The sequence below is a fragment of the Acinonyx jubatus genome, chromosome C2 (assembly GCF_027475565.1).
Source record: "Acinonyx jubatus isolate Ajub_Pintada_27869175 chromosome C2, VMU_Ajub_asm_v1.0, whole genome shotgun sequence".
NCBI lineage: Eukaryota > Metazoa > Chordata > Mammalia > Carnivora > Felidae > Acinonyx > Acinonyx jubatus.
Window position 1 is genome coordinate 60,529,927 of NC_069384.1, and position 11,948 is coordinate 60,541,874.

An 11,948-nucleotide genomic window follows, 5' to 3' on the forward strand; every position below is an offset into this window, starting at 1 on the left:
TTCAGGGAGTCAGAACTATCCAGAAATAAGTCCTTTTAGGTAACAGGTTTACCAACTTAAAGTTTTATTTAAAATTTAAGGCACTTATTAAAGAAATATTTCTAAAATGGATTGTACATTTTTCTGCCTTAATTAAAGAAGATTGAACATTATTTAACCTTTTCTTGATGACTCAAAGTCCTCATTGTGCACATCAATGATTATTCTGCAGAGCAGTGATGCCCTCCAGGGCCATCAGGGTATACCAGGCACTCATTTCTACATTACTCTTTCTAGATTGCTATGATATTTGAGTTTGTATCCACTTTTAATTGTCTTTCATGTTGCGGGCACTGTGCACATACCTTTTCCCTCCACTATCAATGCACTATGTGATCAAGAAGGTCTTCTCGCTAATAAAAACATGTTGCTTATAGTACACTGTGGTCTTGTAAATGACAGACAAACTTGTTAGAATTATACACAAAGTACAATTGAGAGTGATTAGTTTCTGATTGGAATGGTAGAATGAAAGTGCTCTGGCTCATAGAATTTAGTGACAATGACTTTGGCCATTTCGTTTCCCCCTGTATATACCTACCCTACTCCAGGTAGGGTAAAAAAAAGAAAAAAAATAGCTTATGTGCTCCTGATAGGTGAGGTTCTTTTGAAATAGTGTACCACTATGATTATCCGTTCTTCAGTGACATCATGGCCATCCTGAAAGGTGAATGCTTAGCTGCTGCTCTGTGCAGGATTTCTGGCACAAATGTAAGAGCCCAGTATCCCTTTACTTGGAATGTTAGCCATTTTGGAAGTTTCCATTTTAGTCTCTGATTTAAAAATCAAACAAAATAGGGGCACCTTGGTGGCTCAGTTGGTTAAGCATCTGAACTCTGTTTAGGTCATGATCTTGCAGTTCATGAGTTGGAGCCCTGCATTGAGCTCTGTGCTGTCAGTGCAAAGCTACTTTGGATCCTGTCTCCCTCTCTCTTGCTTCAGATCCCATCCCCCCCTCTCTCTGCCCCTTTCCCATTCTTTTTAGTCCTCTCCCAAAAATAAACATTAAAAAAAATCAAGGTAAAAATGATAGCAAATGTATTAATTTGGCACCATTATTAGCATTTCAATGGCAGTTCCTTCTTTTTTTTAATCCCTCACAGTTTCCAGATATGTTGTATGATTTCCTTGATTTTTACCACTACCTTCTGTGGCAGAACTGCTCACAACCTGGCACTCACTCAGGGCCGTTCATTTCCCAACAGACAGGCTGTACGGATTCTCTCTTAAGCTCGATGTCTCTGAGATCCTTCCTGAATGTCAATGAGGAACCATCACAAGCAGTTGTAGCAATTGTCTCCCTCAGAGGTAACAGATACACTCATTAAAAAATTGCTGAGGACAAGGGCGCGAACCTTGAAAGCCTCCATCAAAAATAAATACATAAAATTATTCTGTGTACTTGTTTAGAAGCCTCTGGGGAATTCTCAACAAATGAATGACTGTCTCACAGCACCCTAGCTGCATTCTTCAGTAATATTTTAAATAATCTTCAGCGTAAAGGTCATAAAAAGCAAGGGACATTTATTTGCAAGAAGGAAAGCCACTTTTACTCTTTTACTTTTTCAGTTCTACCTCTCAACCTGCACTTCTGCAATGCAGCACATTTGTTGAGCTTATGACTGCCTTCTCTCCTGTGAAGGACTTTTCCCCCTCATCTTAAGTCAGTGTGTGAGAACACAAGATGAGCCTTGGATCTTGCACTAAGCTTGCTGTGTTCAAAATCTTACTCATCTGAAGTAGCTTCTATCCAGTCAACACATTTCTTGAGCTCCTAATGATAGTCCAGGCGTTGTTCTAGGTGATGGAGCTTCAGCAGCAAACAACAGATGAGTGCTGGAGGCTGGAAAAGACTAACATATTCTCCTGACCTGCACTGAATGGGTTACTGTATAGACCCCTTCACACATGGGGGTGGTACTGACAGGCAAGAACACCAAGCATCACAACCCATCACTGCTTTTTTGCCCCCAGTTTCACATTAGTGTCAGAGAGCTTGGGAGGGATGGAAGAGTTTAAGATTTTACTTACTTTAGTGGGCATTAGGACTTGTTTCTTGCTCCTTCCTGGATTTGCACTAATGAAGTTTTAAATGTGGACTTTTAATATGGTGCTAGTTGTGGTAGAAAAGTCATTAGAGTCAGCACACCAGGGTGAAGCCCCAGATTTGGAAGAGTACGTGATTTAGGGCAGAGTGCAGGCTTTGGGGTCAGATTTTATTTGTATCCAGGCTCTCTGACTTCTTAGCTGGGTGAACCAAAAAACACTCTGAATTTTGGTATCCTCTTCTGCAAAATGAGCATTTTAATACTTAGTAGAATTAGGAGTATTAAATGAGGTTTGTATACATGAGTGTCATTCTAGCTAATATTTCTCTTACTAACTAGCTGGTGTGTGTGTGTGTGTGTGTGTGTGTGTGTGTGTGTACTTTGAAATTATTTTTCTACCTCTGGGGATTGAGATGGTATCTAGATATTCGTTATAGTCTATCATGTGCATAGACAAGTCATCTCTTGCAGAAGCCAAATCGTTTAGGTGCCATCTCAGAATTGATTCACACCATGGAAATCCATGTAAATTTATACTATTTAGGTTGAGTAAAAGTTGGCCAAAAATTATAGGAAGTGCAGTATATACTGTTTGGTGAATTTGCTTTAGTGATGATAAAGTGCTGTGCTAGACTACTCTGTTGGGTCTGTTTCTTCTACCTAAAATGCATGATGTTGTTCTGGGGGAAAGTGGTGGAAATAAATCTAGTCTTCTCAACTGGGATATGAAAATACACATTATGGTTTCTCATTGTTAAAGTGAAGTCACAGGATTTAGAATATGGAAAAGACAAATGTAAGTAACAGCATGGATTGGATTATTTAAAAGTTTTAATGGTTAATAAATAATGAGTGCATATGTTGTACTTAAGCTTAAGCCAAGAGGGTGCTACTCTGTAATTTAAGACCTCAATACCCTAACACTGTTTATTAGGAATAAAAATGTTTCTCTCCTCCTCTCGCTTTAAAATACATGAAGACTTAAACTGTTACTTTACGACGGATGGAAACACTTATTACATTCTGTAGGTATGTGAATAGCTATTTTGAAGCAAACACAGGGTTCAAGAAGCCTGGGAGCAAATCAGGATTTCCTTCAAAGGGCGCTCCTGAATCGAGGATTCAGAGTTGCATGAAGGAAGAGTGGCAGATGGAGGGCAGTAATTTGCCTCTCTCTTTCCCTGGCTGGTTATGCCTGATTAAAAAAGAACTAGGTATGTTCACTAATGAGTAAGGAATAGAGGAGACGTATCAGATCAGGTTAGAGCGGTGGATCTCAACTTCTGTATTAGGTGGCTGACAAAGGGGAAGCTATTGCAGAGGTGTTTTGGAGCTGGCTAATTTCAGTTCATGAGAGTAGACTGTTAAATTTTTAGGAATCCTGTGAATCAACCATTATAAAAATTAAGTTATACTAACATACACTTAAATACATAAAGTTAGGAAAACAAAGGCAATACATACTCCGTCATCACTTCTTAATTGTTCTACTGCATTTTACTTTATGCTGTTTACATTTACTGTATCAGTATGCTGGAAATGTCATCTAAATAGCGTGCTCCTGTGCATCTTTTCCCAACTCTGAATTCAGTGATATCATATTGGCACTTGGAATTGGCCATGGTAGTATTTACACTATGAAAATTGGCAAATGCTGCAAACCAGGGCTTTTCTCTTTTTTTCCCCTTAGAGCTGGTTTGCAAACATTTACTAGCATACCGCTGGATGTGAGAATGAAGTTTTAGATAGGATTGGACTGAATTTAGAAAAAAACTACTTTAGGAAAAATTTCAAATATACATGAAAGTGGAATACTATTAAGAATACTCATATGCCTATTTTCCAACTTCAGTAATCACCAACATATTGTCTGAAGTATTATAAATCAAATCCCAAGTACCTCATAGGTTTTATTTAAAAACATTGCTGCATATATCTCTAATGCTTAGGAACTTAAAGATGTAATCACAATTTTATTATACTAAGTATTAACAATAATTTCATGATACTCTTTAATACTAGTCCATATTCAAATTCTTTGACTATTTCAAAGATGTGTTTTTAGAATTGGTTTATTTGAATCAGGAACCAAACAAGTGAACTGGTCTTTTTAATAACTGGAAGAGAGCACAAAGCTATGAAGTCTATCTGAGATGTCATTAAAGAGCAGGAAAGGAAGATTTGACAGAACATAGTTCAAAGTAAGGATTAGAGAAAAATAAAACTGTTTCATGTTTATGCCCTGCTGAGATCAGACTCTTCAATAAACTGGTTATACAAAAAAAGCACACAATATATTTGGTGCCCTTAAAAAGTTCATGTTTTAGGGCAGTAGTGGATGTTTAACTTTTTTTTAGGTCATAGGCACCTTTTGAGAGCTAACGAAAGTTACCTGCATGTGTGGACCCACGTTTGCACACAGTTATGCATGCTATTTGAAGGCGCATAGAACTCTCCAAAACTCATCCTGGAGCCAGTGGAACCAGAGCTAAGACCTGGGATTTGGAGGGTAGGAGGAAGACATGTTCATGAATAATTAGAATCTATAGTATTAATGTTAGAGCCTAACATATTCTAAGTGCTTTTGGGACACAGAGGAAAAGAGTTGCTAATTCCTTTTAAAGCACAAGAAAATTGACATTGGAAGTGGAGTTTGACATTTGGAGTAAGAGTTTCTCAATCAGAGATGGTAATTAAGGCTGGCATACTGAAGTTGGAGGTGACAAGAGATAATACTAAACAGACAGCTTAGCTAAGAGGTCAAGAACCACAAAGAGCTGTATAAAGGAATTTGAGTTTCAGTTGGTTTGTCATTGCAGGATTCTAAACTAGGGAGTGACATGATCAGATTTGCATAAGGGCAAGTTCGGTGCAGCAGCAGTTTAGGGGGTGGGAATTTCAGGTGGAGACTGAACACAGTGAGGCCTGGTAGCAACCGTAACTATTATAATAGTTGAAATTAAAGATGACAGGGTCTGGACTATGGCACAATCAATGAGGTCAGAAAAGAAGGAAGGACTTTAGGAGGTATTTAGGAGATAGTAGATGAAGTAGTGTGGGTGCATGTGCTAAGATTCTTAGCTTTAAGGCTCTGATAGAAAAGGTAATGCTATTTACTGAAATAAAGAATATAGGATGCATAGCTGTGGTCTAGAAGAGAGAGAGGACAGAAGAAGGCCATTGGTTTGGAGCACTTTGAATTTGAAGTATCTATGGAACAAACAGGAAGGGATTCCCATAAGGAGCTAGAAAGAAAAGATCAGCTCTGGGAGCTAGCCCAATGCTTTAGGTGCAGAATGAGTATAAGGAGGCTTAGTCTAGTTTGGGGTCATTTCTGGTTTGAAGTTGTTTATGGTCAGAGATGGACCATGATTAGTTATGGGACCCAGTGAACCTTCAGGGCTTCTCCATGGCAAAATTTTATCCTCCAAAAATTTACCCAAGAAGCATTTCTACTGAGAAAAACAAACGAACAAAACAAAAAAAACCCTGTTAATCTCACAGTATTCTTTTTTTTCTTCAATCCGATTTCATCTCCAAATGGCAGAACTTTACAAATATAAATCTGGTCATATCTCCTGCCCACTTAAAACCTTTAAATAGTTCTCCATTGCCTAGGACAAAGCTCAAACTCTTCCTTACCCTCTCCTAATTTTAATGACAATGATTGTTTTTTTCATGTGGATAGTAATTCTTCAGGGAACCCTTTCTAACCCTTCAGGGCCAGGTCTCAGTGATATTGAAAGTATTGTAGATAAGTTAAAAGTTGATTACATTTCCCTCTACTAAGCAACTTTTTCAGCAAACTGGTATCACTGATTTAGAAGGTACTACTATTGGGGCGCCTGGGTGGCTCAGTCGGTTGAGCGTCCGACTTCGGCTCAGGTCATGATCTTGCGGTCTGTGAGTTCAAGCCCTGCGTCAGGGTCTGTGCTGACCACTCAGAGCCTGGAGCCTGTTTCAGATTCTGTGTCTCCCTCTCTTTCTGACCCTCCCCCGTTCATGCTCTGTCTCTCTCTGTCTCAAAAATAAATAAAAACGTTAGAAGATACTACTATGGAGTAGAATTGAAGTCCTGCTATGTGCTGGGTAGTTTGAAAGCAGTTGTTTGAAACTACAGTGATGAAGAAATTGAAGTATAAACTCCAAATTGCCTTGTCTCAATTATATATTGTGTTGTCAAGAGATTAAAATACTAAACTTAGTGTTTAGGCATAGGATGATCATGTTCCTGGTCATTTTTCCTGGGTTGATCATAGAATTTTTTGTGGCTGTACAACTGGATGCCAGTTTCTACCCTCTGCTGACTCCCAGCCAGATTATTCTTTAATCTGTCCTCAATTTGATTTTCTTATCCAAAAATAAAAAATGGAACTCTAAGAGTCTAAAATGAAGGTGAGAAAGAAGGCATAGAGGCTGAGTGAGAGAGAAACAATGTGTAATTTTTACTTGGAAAGACAGCAAGGGAAATGAGCAAAAGAATAGGCTCTTGGAGTCATGTTAAATTCTGTGCTGTGCTATGTAAACACATCATGAGAAAAGTGTTAATCTAATGCTAGGCACCCTATGAAAATCTTGTCATTCCAAAACTATGTTCCATTTTCAAGGGACTAGAGCTTTGCATTTCTTGGAAGCATTGATCAGTGTAAGTGCAGGTCGATCGAGGCTTTTGTGTTTGCATTTAAATGTTAATCAATCACATTTTATTAAAAATTTAAGGCAAGAGTGAGAATGGAAAATTGTATGGGTCTGTGCTTATGACAAAGAAGTCAAGTTGAGATCCATTTTGAAATGACTGGAGAATTTCATAATGTGTACAGTATTAGGGACCCATCTGGACAACAGATACTGGTGGTTGTAATGATGGGCATGGGTTGGGGTTGGGACTAATGAACATTTATTGACAATCTCTACTTTGCAAGATGAGAAAGTGCCTTCCGTGATGTCTGGACAAATGAACAGTGCATCCGGGGATCCCATTAATCATTCCATACATAGTTATAGTAGTAGTTATCATTTTAAGTGTTCTGAATATACCATTTAAAAAGCTTATTGTGATAACACATATATAACCTAAAATTTACCATTTTATCTATATGAAGTGTATAGTTCTATGACTTTAAGCACATTCACGTTGTTCTGCAACCACCACCACCATCCATCTCTAGAATTCTTACATCTTTCTGAACAAACTCCACACTCATTATATAATCACTCTTTATTACCCCTTCTCCTGAACCCCTGGCAGCTACCTTTTCTTTTTTTCTATCTCTGTAAACTTGACTACTCTAGACAGATCATATAAGTGGAATTATACAATATTTGTCCTTTTGTGACTAGCTTATTTTACTTAGAATGCCCTCAAGTTTCATCCATGTTGTAGCATGTATCAGAATTTCCTTTTTAAGGGTTGTGTAATATTTCATTGTATGTACCATATTTTGCTAATTCATTCATTAATAGATCGTTCAAGTTTCCATCTTTTGGCTATGGTGAATAATGCTATGAACATACATATACAAACATCTGTTCAGTCCTTCCAGTTCTTTGGGGTTTATACCCAGAAGTGGAATTACTGGATTACATGGTAATTCTGTGTTTAATTACTTGAGAAACCAGCATACTGTTCTCTACAGTGGCTGCATCATGTATTCCAACCAGTAATATGCAAGTGTTCTAAAAAAACATAAAAATATGTTTTCCTATAACTGAAAGTTAATAGGAAAAGTGCTGTAAAATGTTAAGAAGGAAAGCTGGGGTACAAAAAGTCAAGTGGAAGAAGGGTAATTTGTTCTTCCTTTTTAACTCTCTAAACCAGAAGAGCTTCCCAACTGATGAGCTTCAAATATGCTGCTCTGATGTCGATCCCCTAAACTCTTAGGTGGGGTAGACGGTGGAGGATGAGGTCCTGGGACAATAGGCAGGTCCTGGGGCTAACAGCTGGGAGAGTCTGGAGCAACCTCCCCTATTTGCTACAATGTGCCTAACAAACCTAAGCATTTTCTCTGTGGGCTAGTATTTGAAAAAGGTTGGGAAACACTGTTCTGAAATATAGGGGTAAAGCCAGTATTTAAATCAGGAAGAGATGTAGAAGCATGAAACAAAATAGTTCAATGACCATATTTATGGAGTACCTTCTACGTTACAGGGCCTAGGTCAGACTGGGGCAGGGTGGGGGGAGGATACCTAGTGGATACTAGGGGGTAAATGAGGTAGAATCATTATCCTTTCAAAGAGCTCAGTCTCTTGAAGCTGAGAGATAGGTAAAGGAACAATGGCAATGACTTCTAAAGTAATCTGCTGAGGGATGAGGGAACTACAAGGTGCCCAGCCCCTGCCTTTTCAGGCCTTGAGATTTGAAAAGAGAGTTAGAGAGTTCTCTGAACTCTTTAAATTTTCCCTCCCATGGGAGGCCAAATGTAATCCCTGCTTTTCATTTTGTGGGATGTGGATGCTCAAGGTAACTTGGCCGTGTCAGGAAGCAAATGAACTGTCTGAACTGAATGGAGCTGCTTGTTAAAAAGCTTGTTAAAAAGTTTGGGTAAGGTGTCAGGACTTAGGAAAATCATTTGCAATATAACAGAATTTTGAAAACTCAAGGAAGCCCTCCCTGAAGACTTTTCCTCATATCTGGGCTCTGGGCTCAGTTGGGCTCTGGTTATCCCTATTCTCGGCACCCTGGGTTTATTTCTTATGAAGGCACATAAGTACTGTGGTTGTCTGGTTATTTACCTAAATCTCCCATTTGTCCCCAAGTGTCATGGAGACAGAGATCCTACCCAGAAACATTTGTTGGATGAGTAAGTAAGTGAGCAGAGAGAGAGCTACAAAGTAATCAGGTCCATTGACATGAAGTAGTAAAGGCACTCACAATCACTTAGATTGCTTTTGGAAAGTAGATATTCAATCTCTGCTGTTAGAAATTCTGACAGCTACAGAATGGTGACATGGTGCTATCATAGTTCTTGCACTGTAGCTCAATACTTTCCAAAATGTTCTATTAGGTCTCTATCCTAAAGTCTTCCCTATCCCATCCCCCAAGTAATCAATATATGACTGAATGTCTCTATAGGTTGCAATTGTCTGAGTTCATTATGTTGTTGTATTTTTTTGCTGAATGTTTGTAATACTGCATGTGAGACACAAAAATACTGCCACACTTTATGTAGAATAATTTTAAGAGACTATTGATATAATTAGCCCAATCATTTCTATTTTTCATCCAATTTGATTATATTATACCTACCTTTGATTCTAGGTAGGAGGATGATAAGCCCGTTTCATTTTAGCTTTCCCATTTTTAACTGGAAGTAATATGATTCCTAAAATATCAATGAACAATATCCCAGAAGAATTGAGGAAATAATGGGATGAGGACTACAGTAAAAAGTGCTTTGGTGACCAGCATTTTTATCTGAAGTGTTGTAAAAGTATACACATCCTGCTGGGAAGAGGATCAGTAATCTCTTTCTAACTCAGAGCAGCAGTATTCCAATCTGGTTGAAATTCTGGGAAGTGCTGGAAATCCCCGAAGCAAAGTGCCAGATGTCATTTTTGGATCCTGGCTATGTGGGCTTGGTTGCTAAGAAGATGATGACTTCCTTCTCCCCTTTGCCACACTCATCTGACGCCCGAGCGACAGGGAGTTGATGTAAGCAGAGCAGGGATCTAACAATGTCAACTGTGCTGACATCATTCTAGCTGTGTGAGGCTGATGGGAATTTAGAATATCAAACATCATATCAAGGGCAGTGACCAGGTGTGAGTCATTTCCCTGGAGAAGCAGGAGAGAGGAAGAGAGGGCAGGATTATCTCACGCTGACACATACAGCATTTCAGGCTGAGCTATTTGACTGGCTTATTTAAAAGCAGAAAAACCTTGTGTTTCTCAATCTCTCTCTCTCTCTCTCTCTCTCTCTCTCTCTCTCTCTCTCTCTCTCTCTCTTTCCTACCGGAAATACTTTGTATTCTGGTTCTGTGTGTGTCAGTATAGATTCGAGTGTTTCAACATCATAATATATTAAAATACACATTCTTTAGGATCATTAATTTCTATATTATGTAAGAAATATGAAAACTCAAAGAATTTTGTTTTTCTCTATTTTCCCTTCAGGTATCACCTAGTGAATTGTTCAGCTATCACTGAATTGAAAAGGAGCTGAACAAAAGAGCATGCTCTAGGGCTGATGACACTGTTTTGGGATTGCTAAATGAGTACAGCACTTCAGTATTCTAGCAGAGTATACGGCTTGGTGCAGGGAAAGGGGATGTGCAGTGAATATTTCTTGAATAAACAATATAAAAATCCTGTAAGTTTGTGAGTGTGGATGTCAATATATAGGCTCTCACCTACTTTATGGAGTTATTTATCAGTTGCTTTTAAGGGATAATACACATGGAGCCTGGGTACGGTAACCATTTTGGTGTTAATGAAGATACTGGTTTCACAAAGCCTTTGCCCATTTCATTAGAATGATTGTGCTAGGGCAGTTAAGTCAGAAAGGAGTAAACATCAAAGCATCCAAAAAGCCTTCTGCTTCCCAAAGATTCAGTGTTTAATAGTAATGCAAGAGGTAAGTCAGAAAGGAGTAAACATCAAAGCATCCAAAAAGCCTTCTGCTTCCCAAAGATTCAGTGTTTAATAGTAATGCAAGAGGTATATTGACATATGGTTGTATGGTCTCCAAAATAATCCCAATTGTGTCTTGTCACTCTGTGGAGTACTAATTTATCTGTCTTATGTCAGCCATAATGCAAGGAACTGAAGAACAGTCATTGTTATCCTGTACTCAATGTTAAAAAAAAAACAGCATTTATTATTCCATTCAATGTGAATGTTTAGTAAAATGGCATATGCATGACAGATTGTGCAACATATTGGAATTGATGTGTATCAGTTGTGATTGGTGTGGATTGGACAGTGCAAACAGAATGGTGTGGTTCAGATCAATCTATCGGGCAGTACTTATATAATACAGATGGTGTTGGAGGCAATGGGAGGGGAGAATGTGAAAAGGGAGGGATGGCTTCTTTAGAATGATATGTAGAATGACATAAAGAACTCCAGGTTGTTGTTATGGGATAATAAGTAAGTTGATAAGAGAGATGAAAGGGTGTTAGCATGTTCCTAGAAGGCATCTTAAATGTCTGAAGCAGATGTTAAGAAATGTAGAACAAATTTACATTTCATTTCCTTTCCTTTGAAAGTTACTTGGTAAGGGATTTCTCTGTCTCAATCACAATTTCTAATATAGGGAGATTGAGATTCAAACAATGGTTGATAGTAACGTTTGATGATGGTCTGTGCACCCTAAACAAGTGGTTCTCAAACTGGCTCTTAGGATCCTTAAAAAAAGGAAAAAAAAATCCCAGGGGAACATTTCCACATGCCTGAAAATTGACATCACAGTATTTCTTGGCTCATAACTACTATAAAAGTCTACTCTGGTTTTCTCCTTCCACTTCCAGAAGGACCTACCTAAAAGTTCCATGTCCCTTTTAGGATGACATGGTGCTATTATGGGACCCTCTAAGAAGGAAGTGGAAAGGGTAAAAAAGATGTGAAATAATTATTGAGACAGATTATTACTTCAGATGAGAGAATTTGGTTAACACTATTTTATAAACAATGAGAATAGCAAATCATCTTGTGTATCCCACAGAGAGAAAATAGCAGCAGCCCTTATCACCAATGGATGGAAAAATACTGCAGAATGTCTGCCTTTGTGTGTGGGGGGTCCACCTTAATATTCAGACTGAGATGTAAAGGAACAATTTAGAAGCTATATGGGGACAATTTTCATAAGAGCTCAGCAAATTCCTCTTCTCGGGTTAGGTTGAGGGGATGTGTGATTGGTGGTC

General features: G+C 38.4%; 1 long non-coding RNA gene across 1 annotated transcript; it reads left to right on the top strand.

Annotated features, from left to right (window-relative positions):
- The first annotated feature begins 2,996 nt into the window (after window positions 1-2,996).
- LOC128315368 (uncharacterized) lies at window positions 2,997-11,399 on the top strand. Its single transcript, XR_008298142.1, has 3 exons — window positions 2,997-5,914; window positions 6,136-10,660; window positions 10,744-11,399. It is a non-coding gene; the product is annotated as an uncharacterized LOC128315368 (long non-coding RNA).
- Window positions 11,400-11,948: the final 549 nt, after the last annotated feature.